Source organism: Euprymna scolopes, chromosome 12 (assembly GCF_053919585.1).
Source record: "Euprymna scolopes isolate OS-2025 chromosome 12, ASM5391958v1, whole genome shotgun sequence".
In the NCBI taxonomy this organism is placed as follows: domain Eukaryota; kingdom Metazoa; phylum Mollusca; class Cephalopoda; order Sepiida; family Sepiolidae; genus Euprymna; species Euprymna scolopes.
This window is the reverse complement of record NC_136493.1, coordinates 37,917,167-37,943,103: the sequence shown is the minus strand read 5'-3', so window position 1 is coordinate 37,943,103 and position 25,937 is coordinate 37,917,167. Positions and strand designations below refer to the sequence as shown.

The following is a 25,937-nucleotide window of genomic DNA, read 5'->3' as shown; positions in this document are numbered from 1 at the left end:
AGATATCTTCTGGAGCAGTAGAAGGATCTCACCATCTTAATCCAGCGACTTTGACAACAGACTTGATGTACGTGTTCCATTTCAGATCAGGAGTAAAGGTCAAGCCAAGAAGCTTGTAAAATCATGGAGCCTACCCAAGACGAGAACCATCCATTTCAATTGATGTCAGATGGGGATCAGAGCGTTGATGATGTAAAGATAGGAGTTTGGTTTTAGATGCATTAAAGATAACCAGCCACCTCTTCCTCCACTGAACCATGTGCTCGAGATCAGAGGAGAGAGAATCAGAGAGAGTTTTGTCATTTACAGCCTTTGAAGTGTTGCCGTAGATAGTCGTGTCATCAGCATAGATGTCAACGAATGATTTAAGTATGTGTTTAGGGAGATCATTTATGTAGATCAGGAAGAGAGTTGGGCCCAGGATGGACTCCAGCATTAATACTGCAGGCCTCTGATTTTTGTCCATCGACCACTACTCTTATGAGACTATCAGAGAGAAATGATTTAATGATAGAGAAAACATTTCCAGTTATACTGTAGCTGGAAATCTTGTTAAGTAGGCCTTTATGCCATACCTTTTCGAAGGTCTTTGATATGTCAAGAGCAATTGCCCTAAAAAGGAAGCCTTTGTCAAGAGATTCACTAATCCTATGTGATATAACTGTTAGCACATCTGCGGTAGATCTTGCAGAATGGAAACCATATTGCGTGTCACTAAGAAGGTTATTTCTGCTGAAGTCGTTGACTATTTCTCTATTTAATATGGATTCATGACACACAGGAGACTTATTGGTCTATACTGAGAGGGAGATGACTTATCACCTGAATTCTTAAATACAGGGCATACTGATGAGGTTTTCCAGAGTGTTGGAAAGCACTTCTCCTTAAGGCAACGCTTAAACTGTTTTGTAAGTATGGGAGCAAGTTCTGGTTGAAGCTTTTTTAACACTAATTGGGATGCCATCAGGGCCAGTTGCTTTACTGGAATCAAGGTTCTTGATTAGCTTGGCGACCTCATGCACAGATATTTGTATGTTACCTAGCATGTTCTGTGTTATAAAAGGAAATATGGGGAGTCGATAGCCTTCGTCGCATAGGGTAGAATTAGCCGCAAAGTTCTTGGCAAATAGTTTGGCCTTGTCTGATGCTGACGAGATGACCTCTGGTCCATTGATAATGGTTGGGATAGAACGCACGCTTCTGTTCAAGATCCTATTTGTTATTTGCCAAAACTGGTGGGAACCAAGCCGCTGATCAGCTACTTTGGATTTAACGGACTGAGCATATAGCTTTCCTGCATTTTTTATTACTCTTTTACAGTGGTTACTGGCGTTCCTGAAAGCAGCTTTAGTTTCAGTGCATCTATTATGTTGGTAGCTATGGAAAAAGTGATTTCTGTGCGTGATGGCAGCAGCACATTCTAAGGAGAACCATGGCTGCCTGTTAGGTTTTTGTTGGAATATTTTAGATGGTATGAATTGATCTATGCCTACAATTAACCATTCGGTCACGTCTGATACTATAGAGGACACATCCTTTTTAAACATGGAATGCAGAGGTAGATCAGATATTAATGTATGGAAGCTATCCCAGTCAGCCATGGAGTATCAGTATACAGTACGGTGGAGGGGTACGTCTGCGGACTTATTACATTTTATTTTTATCTTAACTGATACGACAGAGTGGTCGGAGGATCCTAGAGGAGAAAGAACGGAACATGAACTTAGCTCAGAGGAAGTTGAGAGAAAAAGGTCCAGGAGGCTTGCATATTGACCTTTAGTATCGGGCACACGGGTGGGCTTGCAAACAATCTGAGTGTGGTCAAAAGCAATGGCAAAATCATGACAGAACCTCCCCTCATCATCCGTCTTATTTGAGTGGGTCAGCCATTCTACGTTATGGATGTTGAAGTCACCACATATGTGAATGTTAGCCAAGGGATGTGCAGACAGGATGTGGTCTATTTTCTCTGATATACTCTTAAAGATAGTTACTCTGTTGTTATGGGGCCAATAGAGGGCAAATATAAATGCAGTGGTGTAAGCAAGTGCAACCCGAAAGCACATATAAGGTAAATTAAGATCTTCTCTAGAGATATCCCTGCCACACACGAAGCCATCTTTAATGTAGGCACATATTCCATGCTCATGGCGATCTTGAGGGTCCGATTTATATGTTAAGTTAAGGTATCCGTTAATTATGAACTCATCTAGGGAGGTGGTTGCCCTATTCCAGTTTCGCTTAGAAAGAATATTTCTGGTTTCATCTCCTGTGGTTGTGTTTCAACCTCTGGAAGGTTGGAACGTAGACCCCTGATATTGGAGAAGGAGACATGGTAGTAGGGGTCTATGTTTGAAGATAGGGTTCTAGGTTTATTCGAGTTTTTTTTTTCTGGAGATATTAGGATTTGTGGAACAGGTCGGAATACTTGGTTAGAGTAGGATAGAGAGGGAAAGTAAGAGAGAAAAGGACAGGAAATTTTTTTGGGAAGTCGCTTGAGGGAAAAGGTTTAGAAAATATACAATAAATTTTGCAGGTTAATGCATTAAAGGAAACTAACTATATGAAAATAATCATACTTGTACTAAAAAAGGTTATTTAGAAGTTAGTGAAAGTTTATAGGGATGCAATGAGATAAGGAAAGCAAGAAACAGGAAAAAAGAAGAAAAAGGATATGATAAACATTCAATTAGAAAGACGGTCACATCCTGAACAGGATAAATCCGAAATGAGTCCATTGAAAATCCATTAGTAATCCATAAGAAAACAAAATTATAAGTTTCCAGGCTAAATTACAGCTTCCAGAAAAGAAAAATCAGATCATGAAGAAGTGAAGTTCCAGTTTTTTTTTTTATATAAAACTTTTTTTTTAAGTAATGGATAAGGAAAATGGGAGTGTTAAAATGGAAATTCCAATTGAAATTGAAAAATGAAGTGATAAGGAAAAGAGAGGAAATATAAAAAAGAGAGATAAGAACAGAGAAGACGAAGAAAGACTATTAAAGAGGCAAAAAAGAGGGGAGAAAGAAGAAAGACATAGTTAAGAGAGGAGGAGAATAAGGAAAGAAAGAAAGGACGCAGATAGAGAATCTTTATAAATCTATTTTTAGCACCGATAAATATAGGTCAGTTGAGGCAAATTTGACCCAGACAGGAACATAATTGAGTAAAGACGATAATTTACATTTATTTACTTTATTTTAAATTTGGAAATAACTTAAAATGGGTGGGGGGTTTACTGCTCATAAGTAATGGTTTGATAAATTAATGTATAATTATAATTGTGCGCATACACGTATATTCATAAAAATAAAATAAAATAATGTAAAATAATATAGGATAAGAGGTGAGACTAAAGGAGACAATTCACCCACAAGCAATAGCGACACACACACATGCAATTATACAAAGTGATAAATGCATATATACATACGTACATGCACATATACATATATATATATATATATATATATATATATATATATATATATATATGCATACATGCACACATATATACACACATACATACACTCACACATTACATATAAAAACATATATGCCGTCAAGGTTAGTATACAACAGCTACTTTAGTCTCATAAAAAGAAAGACGAATAGAAAAAATCTGTTAAGTAAATTTATAGTCGGAGGTTTAAGAGGTGACCTAAGTAATTTCGAATTAGTTATATTTTAATTTTATCTGATGTTAACAATGGGAAATAAGTTCGCTTTTGGAATTGATTAAGCTGATATTTTAGGGAAGTAAGTATACTTATAGCTTTAGATATGCAAAGGTGACAAGGATTAGAACTTGGAGTGTAAGACTTTGAATTTTTAAGAATAGCCCAATTCATAGAGAAAGGGGTGTTTTTAGATCTAAGTTATTTAATTAAAATAGTTAAGGAAGTTCCCCGGCTAATATCAGTGATTTCATTATTTAAGGAAGAATTTTGGTTAGATATTCTAACATTTATTAATGTTGAAGTGGCGCCAATATAAGTGTATATTTTACCTAGCGTATATGGATTTCTGTTAGGATTTGGATAGGATTACGGTATAATTCAGGATTGTTATAATTAGCAATGGTAGATTCAATCTGTACTGGGATATTGTGATCTATATTCAGAAATGAGTTTTGAGTACGATAAGTGTTTAGAGAAAAATGAGGAGGGTTATTATTATTATTATTATTATTATTATTATTATTATTATTATTATTATTATTACTATCATCGCTATATGCATAAATATTGATATTATTATTTGTGTTGCTGGTTATGAATTTGTTGTTTATAGGAGAAACAATATGTGGGACGGTCGATTCACTAATTGGAGTTATATTTTGAGTAGTAGACGGATTGGGGATTTTTGTCATAGGATTATTTCCAACTATTGTATGATAGGGAAGGTCGATTTTTGGAACCCCGGTGATGGTGGTGATAGCTGGGGTTTGACATAGAAAAGACCTACACGAAATATTTTTCTCAAACTCGTTATCTTTGCTTGAGGAAATGACTTTAAAAGTTGAAAAATTGAAATGATTAAAAGTTTTTCGGTAAATTATCAAGAACTTCCCGTCATCAAAACAATCCGTATTGTTAAGAAAATAGAATCATTATTGAGAATAATTTTTAAACTACATTTTTAAATAAAATGAGTGAGGATAATTAATTAATAAAATAAATATTAAGTGTAAAGGCAAAATTATGTTTTTTTAAATAATAACGACCAAAGTTCGCTTTTTCATTTCAGGAACTTTTTTTTGGTTGGAAATATTTTAGATTTCACCGTCGCAAAACACGTTCGTTATTGATACTGAACATTAACGTTTGTTTATTATTTAATTTGAAAACATTACAATTTAGGCTTAATTATTCCGAAAGGAAAAACGAAAAAGACTTGTTTCAAATATATATTATTATATTTCAAGTGTCTGCAGTGAATTTAAACATATTTGTTTTATCTTTTTTAATTTGTTTTTCTATTAGGTTAACACAAAAACAATGTCATTTTTTTAAGTTCAAAGGAACGTCAAAAGCCTTATTTTTGCACCAACCTAATATTTCACATCAAATTCTATTTGAAATTTTTATAAAAATATGGTAATACTCCAGTTTTATATTAAAACAACAACAAAAATATAGGCCATACAATTTTATTCTACACATTTTTTACGAAACATAACCACGTAAATTTTCAAGTTTTTCTACTAAATAAAAAATACTTTGCAGAAAATTAGTGTCAAATTTTAATTTCTTTTATTTTTATGGAGTAATTGTTTTTAAGCAGTGTTTTTCTTCTAAAATTATATTTTTAAAATCAGATAACCCACAAAGATTAATACAAGTAAATAAGGAAACTCCTTTAAAGGTTTTTCGTTATGTGTGCATCCAAGTTATTGTGCTAAAATAACTTTGTTATTTAGAAAGCCATTCTTAATTTGGGAAGGAGGTTGTATTGTAACTATTCTGTACTTTCACCTAAAAATTTAATAAACAAAAATTTCATAAAAATTAAATTTAACTTGAAAATACTATTAAAAATAGCATAGTAACATAGATGCACAAGCACTGGTTTTTCAAACTCTAAACACTAAACACTCGTTTAAAATGGCACAGCTACAGCAAGAATGAATCTCTTTATGGATAAATTCATGTTATCAAAGGAGGAGCTGAAGTCTGCTAAAACTGTCTAAGCTAAACACTACTATGCCTCTGATTTCGTTTTGTCCTCTCTCTTCAATACATCTAATTCAATTTTACAAAGTTTTTCATTATTTCTTATAACTAGCACTTATTTTTTTGTGTATGAAACTGGAAGATAGCCTAATACAGTTTCCTTCAGTTATAATCCATTTATTTATTTTACTTTTCAGATTAGAATGTCAGTAAACGCACGACGTTCAGTTTTAACCCGTGGTTCACAAAATTTGCTGGTCCACCTTGTCATTTGGATGAAACAGCACCCCCAACTTCACGACAAGTTATCCAGTTTAGTTATTTCCTCGAAAACAGTTATCCCCATTTAAAAAATAGTGAGATTTCTAAGTTAATTGACAAGAAAATGATTAGTATTCGGCAAGCAGTCAATTCACAATTGCCCTTGTTAAGGTAACATTATATAGGACAGAAGGTCAATATATTTTGCTATAAGAGGGCCAAACAGATTGACAGGAAATCTCTTGCAGCAATCAAAGTGAAAAAAATGAAGGAACAGCTAGACAGACTGTTTGATATATCTCCTTGTAGCTGTACACTTTCTGTCTTGAGATGTGATGACTTTGCAATAAAGTTCAAGACAGAAAATTGTCAAACGAGGCACATAACCTGCACTTGTCCTTCTAACAAGGAGGTAAAATTAATTCTATAGATTCACCTGCAATTATGTTCCTTTTTTGTGGAAAATAAAATAATATATTGGTATTTATTTTGTAATCTGGCTCTATTATTAAACATGCAAATTTTCCAATTGACAGATTCCACTAGAAGAACTGCTATCTACAGCAATTTTTAAATTAATTAATGTAACAACAAAAAGCCTAACAACATTTATTGGCCATTTGGGGAAACATTGTATCAATAATTATCATGATTTGCCTCAAGTAGAATTCTAAAAAGTTAGTGTCCCTCCCGATCATCATTATCTGACAGCAGAAGAAACAAATACTTTAAGTGTGAAGACCAGAGTCTACTTTTTAACCGGTCAGTCGGTCAGTCGGTCCATAACACTTTTGTGCTTGGCCTAATATCTCAAAGTGTAGTATCTGTTCCAGCAGGTAGGGGCAACCCTTCATACCAATTGTCACTATCAAGCTCCCCTACTCCCCGTGGAGTTGGTCCCCATTTCCCCTTCACTCCTCACATTAAAAATCGGCCTTGTGCCTAATTTGCTCGGTGAGGGAGCAAATAAATACCCTTTTCTTGGCCTTTTGGCCAAGATCAAAGTGTAGTATCTGTTCTAACTACATGCTGTACTTATTGTGATATAAAGTTGAGGATAACTTTTCTGTATTAATGTAAAATGATCACCCACTTTACAACCAGTCAGTCTCAAAGCCATTCAAGTCATTCTCCAGATAATTCAAGTTGTTTTTGAAGGATTCCAGTTATTTTTTAAGCATTCAAGTCATTCTTAAGGTAATTCAATTCACCCTTAAGTTCATTAAAGTCATTTGCTTTTTATTTATTTAAGTCATTTCAGCAATTTTAGTTTATCTTTAAGAATTTCATGTCAATCCTACATTCATTCATTACATGAGAGCTCGCGACTAATGGCTATCGGCCTTGTTGAGTATGCTTCTGGCATTTCTTGTGGAGAAGCTAACTTAGAGAATTGCGCCTTTGAATCAAGGTAGACGGCTAACATAAGCCACAAGATTAATGTGTTTATAGAATAGAGTTGTCTATCTTCAATCACTATGATAAATTAAACATTCTGGTCAAATTTATCATCCAAGTGTATGCAGTTAGTTGGATTGAGATCAAAACCGACAATATATTTTTTAACCAACAACAGTATATTTTAATATGATTCAGGGAACAAAACAGTCAACTGAAATTCAAATCAGTTTTAAACAGTTCAAAATATAGTGCTTTTGCACCACTTCCGGAAAATATAATATCGATGATAAACTGAGATGAATTGGATGTGAGAGAAGAGGTCATTCAAACGATTTTGTTCATTAGGTAAATAAATATTTATCCATTGAATTTTATTAGTTTTCTTAATTTACCCAAACAATAGTTAGTTTTATTCATATTACATCGCATCTTGCTATCTATTTTTTAACTTAATTTTCATTATTTTATCAATTACTTTCGATTTTGGTGGGCGCATAGGCAATTAAAAAAATGATTAAAACTGAACGCAATTTAAATTTCCGTTCCATTTTTAAAACAACCGCAAAACAGAGCGTTCTCGGCAAGTTTTACCAAAACAATATCGTGAAACTTATTTAACCTGAGAAAAAAAAAAACATTTAAAAATAGCGGGGTAATAAAATTACATAATCAGCAATGTCCAGAAAACTACTTATTGACCGTTCCCAGATCTTCGCGTCATCCGCCAAGCACCCCCGAGTAATTTCGTTGAAATTGCGGGTTCATAAATGCTGAAGTACCGAAAAAAAAAAAAATGATATTCGTACTCGTCACAGAACGAAGATGTCATATCCGAAAACTTACGTAAATTTATCAAGTATTTTTTTTTTTTTTTTAACTAAGAAAATAAAAATTGACGATTCTTCCGAGATTTTGATACTAAATAAGTCTATAAGGCTGATTTTGACCTTGTGGGGGGAAAAAAGACTATTTAGAGGGTTAAGTAGATTACCCAGTCATAGCGTAAGCTCCGAGGGGTTGCAAAGGATGCCCTATGCGCCCCCCGCCTACTGTGTCGAGTAACAAGTATTGTAGTATGGCGAGCAGCGAGTAACTAAGTTGTGCCAACCGTTCACCAGCAAATCACTAACACTACCGGTACTAGTCAGAGACACAATTCTTTTATAACAGAAGAATTGTGCCTCCCACTACTTCTCCAAGTCTATAAGAGACTCGTCCTCTCAACCACTCAGATTAGAATTCCGCCCTCGAGGCCGGCGCCACCACGTAAGCAATCTTCTTTTTTTTATTATTATTTATTTATTTATTTTATTATTTTTTAAATTTTCTCTCAACCTCGATAGTTCCAATTCAGCTGTCTTCTTATTTATTCAACATGGCCGACTAAAAATGTTTAATTTTGATATAAATTTAATTTTCTTAGTTAATAAAAATACTTCAATTTACGTGGTTTTTTGAATATTTGTTCCGTGACGACTTCGTACATCATAAAGCTTTTTCTGTAGTTTTGTTTTTATAATAAATGTAATTCTAAATAAACACACACAAAAAAACAATCATAATTGATATAATCAGGAGTAACCGGAAGTGAAGTGAAGTGAAGTGAAAACATTAAACGTAAAAATGTCTATTTTTCTATACCTCTTAGCATTTTACCATGACGGCACTTACAAATTATTTACTAATATTTATTTACCAAACCTCTAGGGACTTTTACCTTGCGTCGTAACTGACGACAGTCTCTGGTAAGAAATGACAGTACAAGGAAGGTAAGATGGTTTTTTTTCCTCTTTCTCTGCCAGTTGGCATTCTGTATTTCTATAGGTCTTCCTACTTAACAATGCATTTTATTTATATGCTTTTGCAACCTTCTATCAAAGAATGCTACAGCATTAAGGAAAAATATTTGTAAAATAGAGCAAAAAATGCATCTTAGAAATGATACGAGAGAATAAGTAACTATGCTAAGTGTATTTAAATGTTTTTTTTTGTTTTTTTTTGGCAAAATAAATAAATTATGCAAGCAGAAATAATTCGCTTTGAACTAATACTGAGCATTTTTTTCTTTCTTTTCGAATTAAGTATGAAATAACGTTGCTTAGTTTTTAAAGATGAATAGTAATGTTTTTATGGTTATTTCGTGAATTTTGAAAACTTTTATTAATCTTCAAGAAAGATCTATACACCTATGAAGTTAAGACTTTCTCGCTGTGACATTGAAATTAAAAGCCTACTTTTCCTATGTATAAATGATTAAAACGAACTTGCTATGCTCGGTCATGGATATGTGAGCGACTTTATGAAGGTCAGCTAATTTGCATATTTCTAAAAAAGAAAAAAAACGAGGGTTCATTAGTTATTTTTATGGTTTCTCATTAGATTATTGGTTTCATTTAAGTATTACGGTTAATTCTTTTTTGGTATTGTTTCTACATTGTGAATAATTGCGTAGAATTTAGGATGGAAACTTTTAGCACAGAGACATATATAAATATGTATATACTAGGCACCGCCAAAACTGGGGGGAGCAGGTAAGTACTTTTTGACGGACCGTCTTTTTAAAAATCTACCAAAAATCAGGTAATTATCCAATCAATACGAAATTTTCAGTGGAATTTCTCACAATTTTTTTTTTAATCCATCTGTCGATAGCTCCAGCGGTAACGCTGAAGAGTGAAGCACTAAAAAACGATTATGACGAGAGCGCTTAATGTTTTGCTTTCGATTCCCGTCGATGGCGCTGAAGTTTAATTTTTTTTTTTTTTTTACTTTTGATATGATTACTATATATATTAGGTACGATATAATAATCAATAGCAATTTGTTCTATAAAATAAATACGAAATCTGCATGAATTAATGTATCATACTTAAGCGTATTTTATGACCGGACAACACCGGTTCCATGCTAGTTCTTTATATTTACACGAGATTTAACCTCTATATTGACATGGTAAATCTTACTGTCTTAGTAACCTGTACGCAACGTATTTCTTTTTGTTGACCAACCACATTTATCTTCGCATTACGAACAAACTAAAATAAATATGGCGTGGCTGCATTGTTGAAATGAGGAAGATCTTCAGACCTTGCAGGTAGTTTTATTGTAAAAAGAAAATCAAATGTTATCGGGAATCGACGATCTATCGACGCCATTTGGAAAATAGTTTGCAGGAAAATGTCGATAATTCTAAATAATTAAAACGTTTATGCGATTTTAAAGTCATTCTTAATATGGGGAGGGTGGTATTGGAAAAAAAAAAACTTGAATTCATAATTGGTTAAGTCCCCTTAAAATAGCCTGTACATCATCGCAATGTCTACAAATTCTGATTAATTGTTTAATAATTTTCTATAAAAAAAATATTTGATCAATTATAGTGATTTTTTTTAATGAATGCTAACGTTCTCTCTGCTATGGGTGCGTACACTAGAAAGGTTTTTCTTTTTTTTTCTTGGGGGGGGGATGTGTTATCGACTATCACTCAAAATTTACTTTCTGTAATTGTCTATTTTGTTCGTATCTACAAATTTATCGTCCTCGAAATTACCGTCTACATATTCTCAGCCAATTATAGAATTCGTCAAAATTCAAGAATCTAAATTCTTGGATGTCTTCTTCACACAAATACCTATTTTTAAAATATCTTTATACAATGCATTGATTCAAACGAAGTAAACCATTTGTAACGTAATCTGGCTCTGCGATTAAATGACGATTCTCGTCAGTATTTTAAGCCGTGATATTGGCGTGACGTCACAGAATGGAATGCATATCTAATATATAAAACTCACTGTGTGTGTGTCTGTCTCCGTTTTTCAAATTGTATCTCCTCCTAGACGGATGACCGTTAGACGATATGAAATAGCTGAAAAGATTGCATATAGGATGCAGAATTTTATTAGGGGGTTTAATTGATTAAAGCAATTGCTAAGGGATTACAAAAAAGGGGTTCAAACTTGAAAGAATTGACAACTTAACGAGCATAGCGACAATGGCGTCGTTTGCGCATGTGCATGATCTGTGACAGATTTATTTATTTAGTAAATTTACAAGTTTAGGAAAGCAGTTGTCTGTTTGATGCAGTACGTAGCATCATCGATTACTAACACCAATGTTGCGGGTTCGAGCTCGGCCATTTCTTTTTATTCTTTTTTTTTTTTTTTTTTTTTTTTTTTTTGTTACATTTCGATATTCTGGACTTTTAAATGTTGCGTAATAATTATAAAAGAATACTTTTATATAAAAAATACGGAAAAATGTTTTTGCTGTATATAACAAGTCATATTCCAAATATATAGGATATATTATATATTGGCTTATTTGTTACATTCCACGTAAATAGATCCAGTAATGGAATTTTGTATTGAATTCGTTCCTAAACTATTTAACCGATCATTGTGAATTTTAATTATGTGAATATGTCTATTTGTATGTATCTGATTCGCTCTTAAATTAATTAACCGATCATTATGAATTTTAATGTGTATATGATTATATATTTCTGTGCATTGGATTCACTCGTAATCTAATTAAACGATCAGTATGAATTTTAAGTATGTGTGTATATTCATATATTTCTACGTATTAGGTTCACTCATAAACTAATTAACCGACCATTATGAATTTTAAGAATGTGTGTATGGTTATATATATGTATGTATGTATTGAATTCACTACTAAACTAATTAACCGATCATTATTTTAATTATGTGTATATGATTATATCTTTTTGTGTTTTGGATCAACTCCAAAACTAATTAACTGATCATTATGAATTATATTTAATGTGTATGTTTGTATATGTCTATAGATGTCATATTCCAAAAAGTACATACAATGTTTACTTTGTTAATGCATTTATGTTTACAAGGAATTCTATCCAAGTAATAAGGAATCTGGAAGTATACTACTCATATGAAAAACTTATGTAAATCGAGTAGTTTCATTGTTATATTAGAAATAAAATTCTTGCACAGTATCCTACCCAAGAAATAAGGTAGTTGTGCAGTATAGTACTCACATGAAAAAACAAAAAATATCTTGCCTGTGACGTACATAAGTCATTAAAACTGTAAATCCTGTTAAATATTCGAGTAGTATAACTTACATCTAACAAAAAAGTGCTTCTTCACTATAGCACCCAGATAAAAAAAAAATCTTACCCCCTGATGTACAAAACATTTAGCACAACAGAAAATTTCATAAAATTATTGAGTTCTTTCATTTATAAATTAGAAAAAGGTACTTGTCTATCTATATACTTATAAAACTCAGGTGACTTTGTAACGGATGTTGTAACCCACCACCCGGTTTACGACTTCCAGTTGCACATGCATACACAAATCCATAATAGCGTAAACAAATAAATACAGTATAGGTCCGATTTGGCAATTTTGAAGGTGCTTGTGCAGTATAGGCTCGGTTTATTTATATATTTCTACGTATTAGATTCACTCATAAACTAATAAACCGATCATTATGAATTTTAAGAATGTGTATATGTTTATATATTTGTATTGGATTCACTCCTAAACTAATTAACCGATTATTGTGCATTATAATTCTGTGTATATGTTTGTATATTTCTATGGATTCACTCCTAATCTAATTAACCGATCATTATGAATGATTAGCATACGTATATACTTATATATTTGTATGTATTGGATTTGCTCCTGTACTAATTAACTGATCATTATAAATTTAATGTATTATGTGTTTATATATTTGTATAGTCATATTCCAAAAATCACATACAATGATCACTTTTTAATGTATTTGTGTACAAGAAATTCTACCAAAGTAATAAGGTACGTGTGTAGTATAGTACTCATGAAAAAAACAAAGAAACTCTTACATGTAACACACATGAAAATTATTAAAACCGAAAATCCCGTTTAATATTCGAGTAGTATGACTTACATATGAGAAATAAGGTGCTTCTTCACTATAGCATCCAGATAAGAAAATAAACAAATTCTTACCCTAGCGTACAGACAATATAACACAACAGAAAACTACATAAACGCATCGAGTTTTTTTCATTTTTACGTTAGAAAAAAGGTATTTGTACAGTATCCTAACCGAGAAATAAGGTACTTGTACAGTATAGTACCCCTATGAAAAACAAAGAAAATCTTACCTGTGATGTACATAAAAGTAATCCAAACCGAAAATGATGTAATATATTCGAGTAATATGGCATTTATATAAGAAATAAGGTACTTCTTATAGCACTCTATTATAAAAACAAACTCTCGTCTATGACATACGGAAAAATTCGCAAAACAGAAAATTATGTAAAGTCATCGAGGAGTTTCATCTATATATTATAATTAAGGTACTTGCACATTATCTTAACCAAGAAATAAGGTACTTGTGTAGTACAGTACTCATATAAAAAACAAATAAAATCCTACCTGTGACGTGCATAAAGTCATTAAGATCGAAAATCACGTTATATATTAGAATAGCATGACTTTTAAATGAGAAAAAAGGTGCTTCTTCACTATAGCAATAGATGAAATAACAAACATTCTTACTTTAGACGCACAGAAAATTTAGCACAACAGAAAATTACTTAAAAGTATCGAGTGTTTACACTTTTTGAATTATAAAAAAATGGTACTTCTACAGTATCCTACCCAGAAAATAATGGTACTTGTACAGTGAATACCCATATGAAAAACAATGAAATTCTCATCTGTGACGTACATAAGTTATCAAAATCGAAAATCATGTAATATATTCGAGTAGTATAACAGTCATATAAAAAATCCGGTGCTTCTCCACTATAGCACTCTGTAAAAACAAGCACTCTCTTACCTGTGATATACCGAAAACTTAGCACAACAGAAAATTATGGTAATAATTTAAAATATGTGTTGCACATTATCCACCCGTGGTAAGGAATGTTTTTCCACATACGTGCTGCAAATTTCCTGTCCAATGAAGCTACAATTATTTCATACATATGTTGTGTAATACCCGTCCTAGGGTAGGTAAAATATTCTTTTGCTCAAGATGGCAAATGATATATAAATATAAAAGCTTCCTCTATTCTAAGAATAACAGGTATGTTCAAAAATTTTCTCATTGTCTTATACGGTCCCGAGCAAAGCCGGGTAGCCTTGCTAGTATAGTCATAAAGCTCGGAAGGAAGAAAATAAGAAAAAGATGTGTGGCAAAAAGATATACCCGGCAAGCACAGGTGTCGTACCAGCTGCGTTTGGTGCCGTGTATTGAGAGCCTGATGTGTTTGGTGTCGTGTATGGAGAGCCGGTTGTGTCTGTCTGGTACCGTGTATCGAGAGCCGGTCGACGTAGGGGTAAGTTAGAGAGAATAACAACAACGTTACACATTTTGTTTAAATTGTTTGTTCCAAAAAACTTATTAAAACTTACAATCGCGCAATCATACGTCTCTATCAACAGCGCCACGGACCCCGAAGGGCGATCAAGGTTGGATTTTTTCATCTTATAAATCCACGTTTATTTATATGATCTTCCATGGTCGGGTTCGTACCGAATGGTATATATATTTTAATTGGAATTCATTGAGATGAGTCTTATTTATATTTATTTATTTATTCCGGACTATTATTCTACTCTTTATTAGTTGTTGTTTCATGACGTTTCGGCCAACTATTCATCTGGCCGACGGATAGGAACTTCGAATCTCCTAACTGCATTCTCAGCAATCACTGCCATCCGTAGTTGCTGTCCTCTCACCACGTTTTGGCCAAGTAAGCCTCTGGCCGGCTTCGGGTAGGATTGAAGCCGCTATCTTCAGACAATGCTCATCTGGAACCGTAGAGATTCAACGTCTCTATCAACTGCGCCACGGGCCCCGAATTCCGCAATAAATAAATCATACGAGAAAAGAATAGAATGAACTGAGAAATTTGTTTCGGCACTGAGTCGAAAAGAACAAGTGTTGTGTTATTGAATGTGTATAAAACTTTCTTGTTTGAATTTTTCAAATGCTTGCAAAATTGTGACAATTCTTTTGTCGTTGTTCTCAAAATCAACACAGACGAATTTTGTCAATATAGAAGTTTATTTACAATTAACGATCAATGTGGCCTGTTTGTCCCACTGGAGACTTACCTGCGAAGAGTTGCTTTTTGATCGTCATGTCGCAATGATGAACATATTAAAAAATTTCGAAAAACGATACCGTAGAAAATTAATTTCCAAAGACAGCGAAAATTGAGTTTTGCTAAATTGACCTAATATTTTCAGTTTTCAGAAAATAAGTTTCAGCAAAACTCAGTTTTCGCTAATTTACTTTCAAAACTATTCTCATTAATATTTCAATTTCTACCTTATCGTTTTTCGTAATTTTTGGTTATGTTCATTATTGCGACATCATAAGTAGATGCCATTGGTTTTACTTAAAATTCAATACTTCGATTTTCGAATTCCGCTCTTACAACGAAGAAGCACCGAAGACCATTCTTAATTTAGGGAGGAGGGGTGTTTAGTAATTAATATACTTTTTAACTAACAATTTAATAAACAAAATGTGCTTATTTAGAATACAAAAGTGTCTTATGATGTACGTACTCGTTACAGAACGGACATGCCATATTCCAAAAATTACGTAAATCGATCAAGTAGTTTTATTTAAAACTAAGAAAATCAAAATTTACGATTTTTAGCGATTTTACTAAACTGCATTGAACGTAAGGCTGAGTTTTCACCTTTCAACTTCGATTTAAATTGTCTCCCCTTTTATCTATCATCGGATTCAATCATGGCGAACGAAAATACTATGACTCGCTTAGTCGTAAAACTTGCTTTTCTTGAATAATAATAAAAAAAACTACTTGATAAAATTGGATATGTTTTAAATATCGTTCAATGGTTGGTACATACATCATACATACTTTTCTGTATTTTCTTTCCTTTTAATTGCCGCATTGTATGCCAATCTGAATAAGCGCCAACAAAAAGATAGCGTAAAACTTGTATTTAACCTTCACCTTGCATCAAAATCAGCAGAGATTAGACCATTCCGGTAATAATTTGATCCCTATTGATTTTGCGGTGGGGGTAAAATTCTGTGCAATTCTAGGATGTCCACCCTTCCAGGCGTTGTCTTCTCTCTTTGAGAAGGGGTTAGTTAGTCTATGTCTAATCGCCTGGGGCGCCCTCAACGAGAAATACCGACCGGGCTACCCAGGCACTTTTTGCAGGTCAGAGTGCCCCTCCTCTGGGGCGCTGACTTCTCAATCCCAATTTCCGACCTTGGTGTCACAGTTCTTGTAGTGGGAGAAAACTAAATATCTACTATAAAAAATAGCACGGTACTTTCTCTGCATTAGCACCGTTTTCTTTTTTTCTTAATATTTTTACAAACGCTTGTTTCAGTATCATCTATGCGTTATATTAACACTTCTGTACTTGTATTTACAGATTATACTATTGTTAAATTCAAGTTGATTGTATTTTTGTTAAATCGTTAGATGAAAGTACAGAACAGTTAACAAAGCACCCATTCAATGGTAAAAATGACTTTCTAAATAATATTATTTCAACTCTGTCTGTAAAATGCACAATTACCGGAACTTCTGTTCAAGGAGATTCATATTGACCTGAATGTTTCAGATTGCGATTTACAGAACACACCGGAAATGGCATAACCACCACCGACCAGATAATTAGATTTTTTTCTAACTATAGGTTAGGATCAATTAACACTCTCGCTCCTTTGTATTAATAATGGGTTTAATAGTTTTTAGTTTTGACGAACTTTTACAACGTCAGTATACACTAATTTAATCGTTTTGTATTGTCAGAAATCTGTACTGTTGAACGAGACACTTGCCTTCTCGCTTCCTCCTACTTCAGAATTCTTACTGCACTCTTCAGTTTTTGAAGGTAATTAAAGCGGATTTTTTACAACCAAATTTATATTAAAGTCAATTGGCATTTGGACGTGGGAGAGGCAACATGCACAATTTGTACCTATTTACTATGCCTCCCCACGGGACAGGGTTAGGCACCAGGGTCGTTTTTTAACGTGGAGAAAAGGTAAAAAATAAAAAATTTTCTCAGTCGTGAAGGACTGATCCTCCACCGAAAGAGAACAGTGCAGCATCTGAAGAACAGATGGTATTTATTTGCTCCCCCACCGAGCAAATTAGGCACAAGGCCGATTTTAAATGTGAGGAGTGAAGGGGAAATGGGGACCAGCTCCCCGGGGAGTAGGGGAGCTGGATAGTGACAATTGGTATGAAGGGTTGCCCCTACATTGACCAAGGTCTTATATGTGGGGTCGCCCCCACATATGGTCTTTGCTTGTAGTATCTGCCGGAACAGATGGTATTTATTTGCTCCCCCACCGAGCAAATTAGGCACAAGGCCGATTTTTAATGTGAGGAGTGAAGGGAGGGGGAAGGGAAAAAGGGGACCAGCTCCCGAGAGGTGGGAAATGGGAGCTGGTTAATGGTCAGGCATGTGGGGTTGCCCCCACATCTGGTCTTTGCTAGTCATAGCTAGTCATAGCTTGCAGTATCTGCCGGAACAGATGGTATTTATTTGCTCCCCCACCGAGCAAATTAGGCACAAGGCCGATTTTTAATGTGAGGAGTGAAGGGAGGGGGAAGGGAAAAAGGGGACCAGCTCCCGAGAGGTGGGAAATGGGAGCTGGTTAATGGTCAGGCATGTGAGGTTGCCCCCACATCTGGTCTTTGCTAGTCATAGCTAGTCATAGCTTGCAGCATCTGCCGGAACAGATGCTACACTTTGATCTTGACCAAAAGGCCAACTATTTGTAGCTCATATTTATATATTTGTTCAACTCTTTTTGGCAGGTTTCATCCTCAATGATATAGTTATTCTTATTGAATGATGTAAACAGACGGATTTTTTAGCCGACGAAAAATGGAGGTGGCTTATGCAACTCAAAGCATTAAAACCCGAACTCGACGTAAAAGGGGAAAATAATGAAATCGTCATCTTGTATGGTAACTCCTTCACGACTTTTGGGTAAACTTATCTGAGAATTGTAACGAATTGTTTTGTTGCTTACAACGACAACTCGTTCTTGTAATTGCCACAAATAGTTAGAACTATCAGTAAACGAACAAACTAAAATTGACTAGTAATTTGTTTCCCACGAAACAAAATGTGACACAAGGTTGGGTTAATGTGGGAGATAACCAGCTCCCCTCAAAAAGGTATTATACAAAAATAAAATTGCCTTAGTATAGAAGGGTTCCCCCCTCCATTGACTAAGGACAAATAATCTGAGTGCAGCATCTGTGCAGACACTACACCTCAGTGCCCAGCCCAGTATAAGTACCGGGTGTCGACTGTTTATTTAGTGCTTGGCCCCGGCCCTGGCATTATCTGCTGCCAGAGCCTCATTTGGGGTCCAGGACACTTAGGCATGGAACCGGTAGGGGGAAGTGGGGGTCAAGGAACATGCTAAACTATAAGCTAAGACTTTATTAGAATTCCTACACTAAGACACTATCACCATAATACCTCATTCTTACCATGGAGTTTATCTACTTAAAATCTCCCCAGCGTATGAGTCGGCTTTATATACAATCTGAAAAAAAAAACGAATATTTACATGTTAACAAAACAAAAAAACGAATATTTACATGTTAACAAAACAAAAATATATATATATATACAAACAAAAGGATTTTTTTTAACTTACAACTGATCGCAAGTAGGGGTGTTTTTATAATATCCTAGTCTATCCATGTCTCATTCAATCCACAAGGGTGGACAACAATCCGACACTATAAAGTCGGTCGATCAAGGAGTTACCGATTTATTGCTTAAACGACCGCCACACTTAATTCCATCATTTCACCTATCTACATCGAGTTCTGGTAAGTAAAAAAATTACTACAAAATTTAATTTATGGAATTCCATTTGTTGAATTGAATGTTAATTGCTATGTCAGCAACGAATGTGAAAACCAACAGCTAAGAACTTTCTTGAATTATTGAATTTCCATTTGTTAACCATGGACCTTTATTCGATGAATCGACAGTTGTTGAAATCTTTAACCAGGCTAAATGCCGCCATTCTGAGGCCTACTAATTTGGCAACATTTTTAACCTGGGATCTTCAGTAAACCAGGTAAGTGTTTCTCGTTCTTTTGTAGTCCTATTAGTACTTGTGCACTTTTGCCACCGTGTTGAAATAATGTCATTATTTTGAAAGCCATTCTTAACATGGGCATGGTGTTTTGTAACTATTCTGTGCTTTCACCTAACAATTCAAGGTACTAGTGCACTTATTGATCCGTGCTGAAATAATAACGCTATTATTTAAAAAGCCATTCTTAACATGGGGAGGGGAAGGTGTTTTGTAACTATTCTATACTTCAACCTTATAATTGAATAAAAAAAACTAAACTTTAATTAAGCGTGGAAATACGATTTAAAAAATAGCGCGGATCAGTAAGTACACTAGCACCCAATTTAATTAAAACAAGATATTGTGAAGCTTGAATTTAACCTGAAAAAAAATTTAGAAATAGCGCGGTAACAAAAGTGCATAATCACCGTCTTATTTCTGACGTGCTATGCCGAATGTAACGATGCAATATATTTCTCACAAATTGGCATACTGCTAAGAGTTCGCTAATGGGTTTGGAGACCGGGGTTCAATCCTCAGCCGAGTCAAACCAAAGATAAATGGTACTTAATGCCCTTTTTGCTTAACATTTATCATTATAAGGGGAGGATCAGATGAAGTATACATGGGAATTGAATGATGCCCTCCCCTACATCTCTGTGCAGCAGCTAACGAAAAGGGAGACTATAGATCGCTCTCGACCATGGTAACCACTTACATTTGTATTCGTACACTTTAGTGTTTGTCTTACATTTTTTTTTTTTTTTTTTTTTTGCGGCTTTCAAATCGTAAACTGTTTCGGTCATTTCCGGTGGATTTTGTAAATCACAATCCTAAACATTTGGGTCAATATAGGTCCTCTCCTAAATGAGCACCTTTATATTTTGCGTATATATGCCACTGATGGTTTAGTATTATTAGAAGATATGCATAAATTATAGATAGGGACGATCAACAAAAATATAAGAAATAACTCTCTCCCCATAAATTAAAACTCTCTGATCCACCAAAAATTAGAACTATCCGATCTTAATGATTTTTTTTTAATTATTTATTAATGAATTGTGCTTCTATAGAATTAAAAAAAATAACTGTAAAGATGTCAATTTTTGCCAAAATTTGACATTTTTAGTTTTGAATAATTTTAGGTATTCCTTTTTGTCTTCAAAGTTTATGAATAACGTTATTAGAACTTAATGTACGTTTTGAAAAACTTAAAGCATTAGATGGAGTTATTTCCCCTGTCCCCCTCTTCTTAGCTGAAATTTCCAAGATGGCTGTTAGTGCGATTGTCCTTACTAAAATTTGATTTTTCTCTGTAAAAAAATACTTAATCGAATTAAGCGATTTTTTTATAACTTCATTCCATAACGGGCACGTACATCATAGAGATTTTTCTTATATTGGTTTTTTAATACCTTTGCTAAACTGTATAAGCACTCATTGGTCTTTTTTATGGAAATTCAACTTTGTGATTTTTTAGTTTTTTTCTTATTCCAAAGAAGCGCCAATAATCTTTAAGATTTACTAGTGAAAATTAAAGTACTTGGTCAATCTCAATGGTTTTTGGGTGTTTGTGCACTTTTACCACCAGGCTATTTGTAAACATTTTTTCAGGTTTAATTCAAGCTTCACGATATCCTTTTTATTAAATTAAGTGGAAGCACAGAGTAGTTCTGAAACCCCCTACCCTTCCCATGTTAAGAATGGCTTTCAAAGTTATAACGTTATTATTTCAGCACAGTGGCAAAAGTGCACAAGTACCGATTTTTTGTGTACAATATTTTCCTTCCGTCATAATTTTTTTTTTTTTTTTTACATTTATTTTTTGTTTTTACAAGGGTGGGAGAGTTATAGACTAACACGGAAACAATATTGTTAATAGAATCACTCTAATTTCTTCTTTTTTTTTATATATTTAGTGCATTTTGGGCCGTTAATATTATTGTTTAGTTATGTTTTAAGGTTTTATTGGAGGCGATATATTCAGGAGTAGTTACATCTCTTTAAATTAGTCGTTGAAAACAAAGCACGGATTTAAAAAAAAAAAAAAACTTTTTTTTTTAACAAAAAACGATAGGATTTGTTTCAAAGGCAGAAAGTTGGATGCTGTCCGAGTGAGGAAAAAGAAAAGTTGAAAGTTCTTTAGGCTGTCACTAGGCACCGCCAAAACTGGGGGGGGGGCAGGTCAGTACTTTTTGACGGACCGTCTTTTTAAAAATCTACCAAAAATCAGGTAATTATCCGATCAATACGAAATTTTCAGCAATTATTAGGAGAAGAATGAACTTTATAACAGTGTACTTATTTTTCATAAACGATATTTATATATATATATTTTTTTGCTTACAAAACCCCCCCTTGTTTTGAAGTGGGAACAAATATGCTTAAAATAATCATCTGAGACTGAAATCAACATATTGTGTTGTAAGGGACAGAATTATAGATTAAAAAAAAAAAAAAAAAATTGTTTGCATACCTTATTTTGACGTCTGAATATCAGAACTTCGATTGTGTTTAATTATCCCGCTTTTGAGTTTTGAAGTGTGAAATTCGGTGAATATGTTAAGTAAAATAATTAATTTAAGCTAAGCAAAACAAAAAAAAATTTTTTTAATATTTATACGAAAAAAGCTATTTTAAAATTTTTGATAAATAAATTAACAATTTTTTTTTAGCGAGCCGAATAATGCATGACCATTATTAAACAGGGCATGCTTTGAATAATCGATACCAAAAAAAAAATTCGATAAAGATTGTGCCCTTTGTGTTAAAAATAGCATCTTTTTTTTCGATCCCGTTTGAAAACGTTTGCCGCCTTTGACTATGGTGGACCAAACGCGCTGAAATAATTTTTTTTTATTCTGCTTTAAATTGCCCCCCCCCCATTTTGGGGAGTCTGGCCCCCACACACATACACATTAAAAACCAAACGCATACAAATGGTCACCCATCTGGTACTGGCCAGCCTCAGCTTAATAATACATTGAAATTTTCGTCACTGAAAAATAAGTTTTTTTTGGCCTGTTTGGTCTTCCATAGTTTGCTTTTTATCAGACGAAAACGTAAACAGAGTCGATCTGAACTCTACGTCAACGCGAATATCTGGTTACCTATATGAATAAGTGGAATTATTTGAAATTCAGGTACTTATATTATAATATTTTTGCATATTCTCTTAGAAAATCATCCTAAATCTTAGTTAGACAATAAATAAATTAATTAATTATTTCAAAAACCCTTTTTTTTAATATTTAAGTACGTTTTTTGTGCAAGACAAAAAATGTCAATTGTTAACTTTTTGGGAAAATTTAACATTTAAAATTGAATTAAAAATAGTAGAAAAAGTTTTACATTATTCTGTTTTCTATATGATAAAATTCAGGGGTTTATCTTTCTGGAAAAAAAAAGTTACTCAGAAATAATGGATTTTAATAAACGTAATTTCGTTTTAAAAAACAACAACTTGATTTTGCGGCCATTTTTGGCGGTGCCTAGCTGTCACAGATCGGCCAGCAGTTATTTTCGGATGAAGATCGTCTATGCTAGAGCGTCCAATAAACGAAGATAGGATGGAGGGAAAAGGTATATTTTCGTTGCTTGTCGGATTCTCTCTGGCGACGGCCATGATTCCCAAAGAGATTAAAAAGTTTCTTAGTGGACAGACAGAATTAATACGTCCTGCAAGCCGAGTGGTTGGTGTGTGGCCAAATCACTTAACATGAACATTGACACTAAAGAAAATAAAGATTTATTTATGCCTGCTACAGCGGAAGTGATTTTGTAAAATTAAAGAAACTGCAAGTATTATGACAGTTATTATGTAGCAAGGTCCCAGGTGGCGCCAGGAACCTTGCTCAGGTAGATGAGGAAGAGGTATGGTCAAGGGCGGTTATGATGACACTTAGTCGAGAAAAACAGATGTCCATAAAATTCTGTCCATCAGAAAAATGTTTCAGTGAAAGGAAAATATAAACCTGAAAATGGGATTTCAGTACTCATGCACTTATTGATCCGTGCTGAAATAATAACGCTATTTAAAAAGCCATTCTTAACAAGGGGAGAGGAGGGTGTTTTGTAACTATTCTGTACTTTAATCTTACAATTGAATTAAAAAAAAACTTTAAGGTGCTAGTGCACTTACTGATTCGCGCTATTTTTTAAATCGTATTTCCAAGTTTAATTAAAGTTTTATGAAATGTTTTTATTCAATTGTAAGGTTAAAGTATAGAATAGTTACAAAACACCCTCCCCTCCCCATGTTAAGAATGGCCTTTTAAATAATAACGTTATGATTTTAGCACGGATCAAGAAGTGCACTAGTACCAACTTTAATTAAACTTGGAAATACGATTTAAAAAAAAATAGCGCGGATCAGTAAGTGCATTAGCACCGGGATTTCTTTAGAACAAGGGTTCTAGGGAAAGAGATTGTTTTTCTAGTTGGGTTTGGTAAAAGTGGATTTTAAATAACTAATAAAATCAGACAGTTGAAAGGACTTTGATTAAAAAATCAGGATTTTGTCGCCAAGCGTATAGAAAAAAATTATAAATCGAGGGAGGATTATCTGTTCAAGATGTTATATATATTCAAATGTCGGACCACCCGGCAAGTGACTGACAAATCAGTGTCTTTGGAAAAGGAGTTAGAAAAGGAGAAAAAAAGAAAAAAGAATTGCAGAGGTATATAGTTAAGATAGAGAAGGAAAAGGAGATGCAGAGAAAAGAAATGATAATCTTCATATGACAGAGAGCAATTAGTTTAATAAAAAACATTGTGTTTTTAGAAATAAGAGACTTCGCATGCTGGCATTAAAGCGGGACACATCAGCTTTTGGGCTGGCAGCCCTCGAAATTATAAAGTGGAAAGAACGACTTTCTTCCTCCAACCAAGAAAGTTAATTGAAGAGTTTTATTTCAGTTGAAGGATTCTGCATCCAAAAACATTGTTTTTCTTAAATGAGAGAAACCCCGAATTTAACTGATACTTTTTTGTGTGTGCAAACTGTATTCAAAATGATTTTAGGCAATAATAATTTTTTTATATAAGAAATGATCTCCAGAGTTATTATTGATTGCATATTGGTTTGAGAGTAACAGTTGATTTCAGATCTACCCTAAACCTGACGCCAAGTTGCAGCTGAGGAAAGCAACATGCCAGCCATTCACTGGAACATCTAGCAAGGATGAACTCAGCCGCAGCATCTGACGACGAACGACCAACCGAAAATAAAAGTGCTACCACATAGACTTAGGGTCGTGTATGTTTTGAATACCAAGAGTATCAGAACAGTGGTTTCCAATAACCAGTAAGCGTACACCACTAGACAGTTAAGAGTGTAGCTACCGGGATTTAGGGTTAGTGCACATTTCCTTGCCCATGTGTACGCCTTACCCCTGCTGGGTTGCATCTGTGGTCCCGTGAGCCGGGATCGACGAACACGCCTAGAGGTAATATTACAATTAGATTTTCATAGAAGTCCTCTTTCTTTGATAGCAATTTGCAACTATAAATGACAAGCATTGAAATTGGCTGTCATAAACCAAACACGAAACTCAGCGTCCGATGATGAGGAATAACACCAATTAATTCATGTGTAGCAAGCATCTTATTAAGTTTAGTTGAATCTTGCACGCATCAGTAAACCTGAAAGGCCAAGTATCAAATACATTATTCGAGTAATAATCTATGAGTCAATAGAGTGAGAATAATAATTTACCGGTGTAGCAATGTAAACGAACTTAACCGAATTTGAATTTCAAAATAATTTAACCGGATTTTTTTCATTATCTCTTTTTATTAAATTGCTTTAATATTAGAGATTCTTATATAGGCACGGCCAAAACGCAAGGAGGGAGTAAGTATTTTTTTGACGGAGTCTGTCTTGAAAAATCTACCAAAAATCAACTAATTATCGAATCAATACGAAATTTATACCGATTATTAAGTGAAGAATGGCGTTTATAATGGTGTACTTCTTTTTTTCATAATCGATATACGTATATATTTGCCTGCAACCCCCTTTGTTTATTTATGGTTACAAATATGCTTAAAATAATAAGCCGAAACTGAACAAACAATATTGTATTGTAGGGCGGATGAGGATTGAAGATAAAACAAACAAGACAACCTGCGCACGTATCAGATTTTAAGGTTAAAAATTCGAATTTTGAATGTGTTTAATTTTTCATCCATTGTGGTTTGAAGTGTGAAATTCGTTAAATATGTTAATATTTATTCGTTCAGATTAGCAATATATATATATATATATATATATATATATTCATAATTTTTACAAAAAACACGACTTTTAAATCTTTGAAAAATAAATTAATTTTCTTTAATGAGGCCATATCATTAAATAGGAAATACTTTGAACAATTGATACCAGAAAAGATTTACAAAATCGATAAATAATTGCGCATTTTGCTAAAAATAAGATAATTGTTGTTACGTGATATTTTCTCACCGATGGTAGACCATAAAGAC

At 33.7% G+C, this 25,937-nt stretch overlaps 1 long non-coding RNA gene and 1 pseudogene across 1 annotated transcript in view; both read left to right on the top strand.

Moving 5' to 3' along the window:
* Positions 1–6,908: 6,908 nt before the first annotated feature.
* Positions 6,909–7,030, top strand: LOC145291718 (U2 spliceosomal RNA; annotated as a pseudogene).
* A 12,121-nt stretch (positions 7,031–19,151) lies between these two features.
* The window catches only part of LOC145291251 (uncharacterized), a 160,745-nt gene continuing 153,959 nt past the window's right edge, over positions 19,152–25,937 (top strand). Inside the window, exon 1 of the long non-coding RNA XR_013869368.1 lies at positions 19,152–19,194. This is a non-coding gene — a long non-coding RNA (uncharacterized LOC145291251). The remainder of the gene's footprint in view (positions 19,195–25,937) is intronic.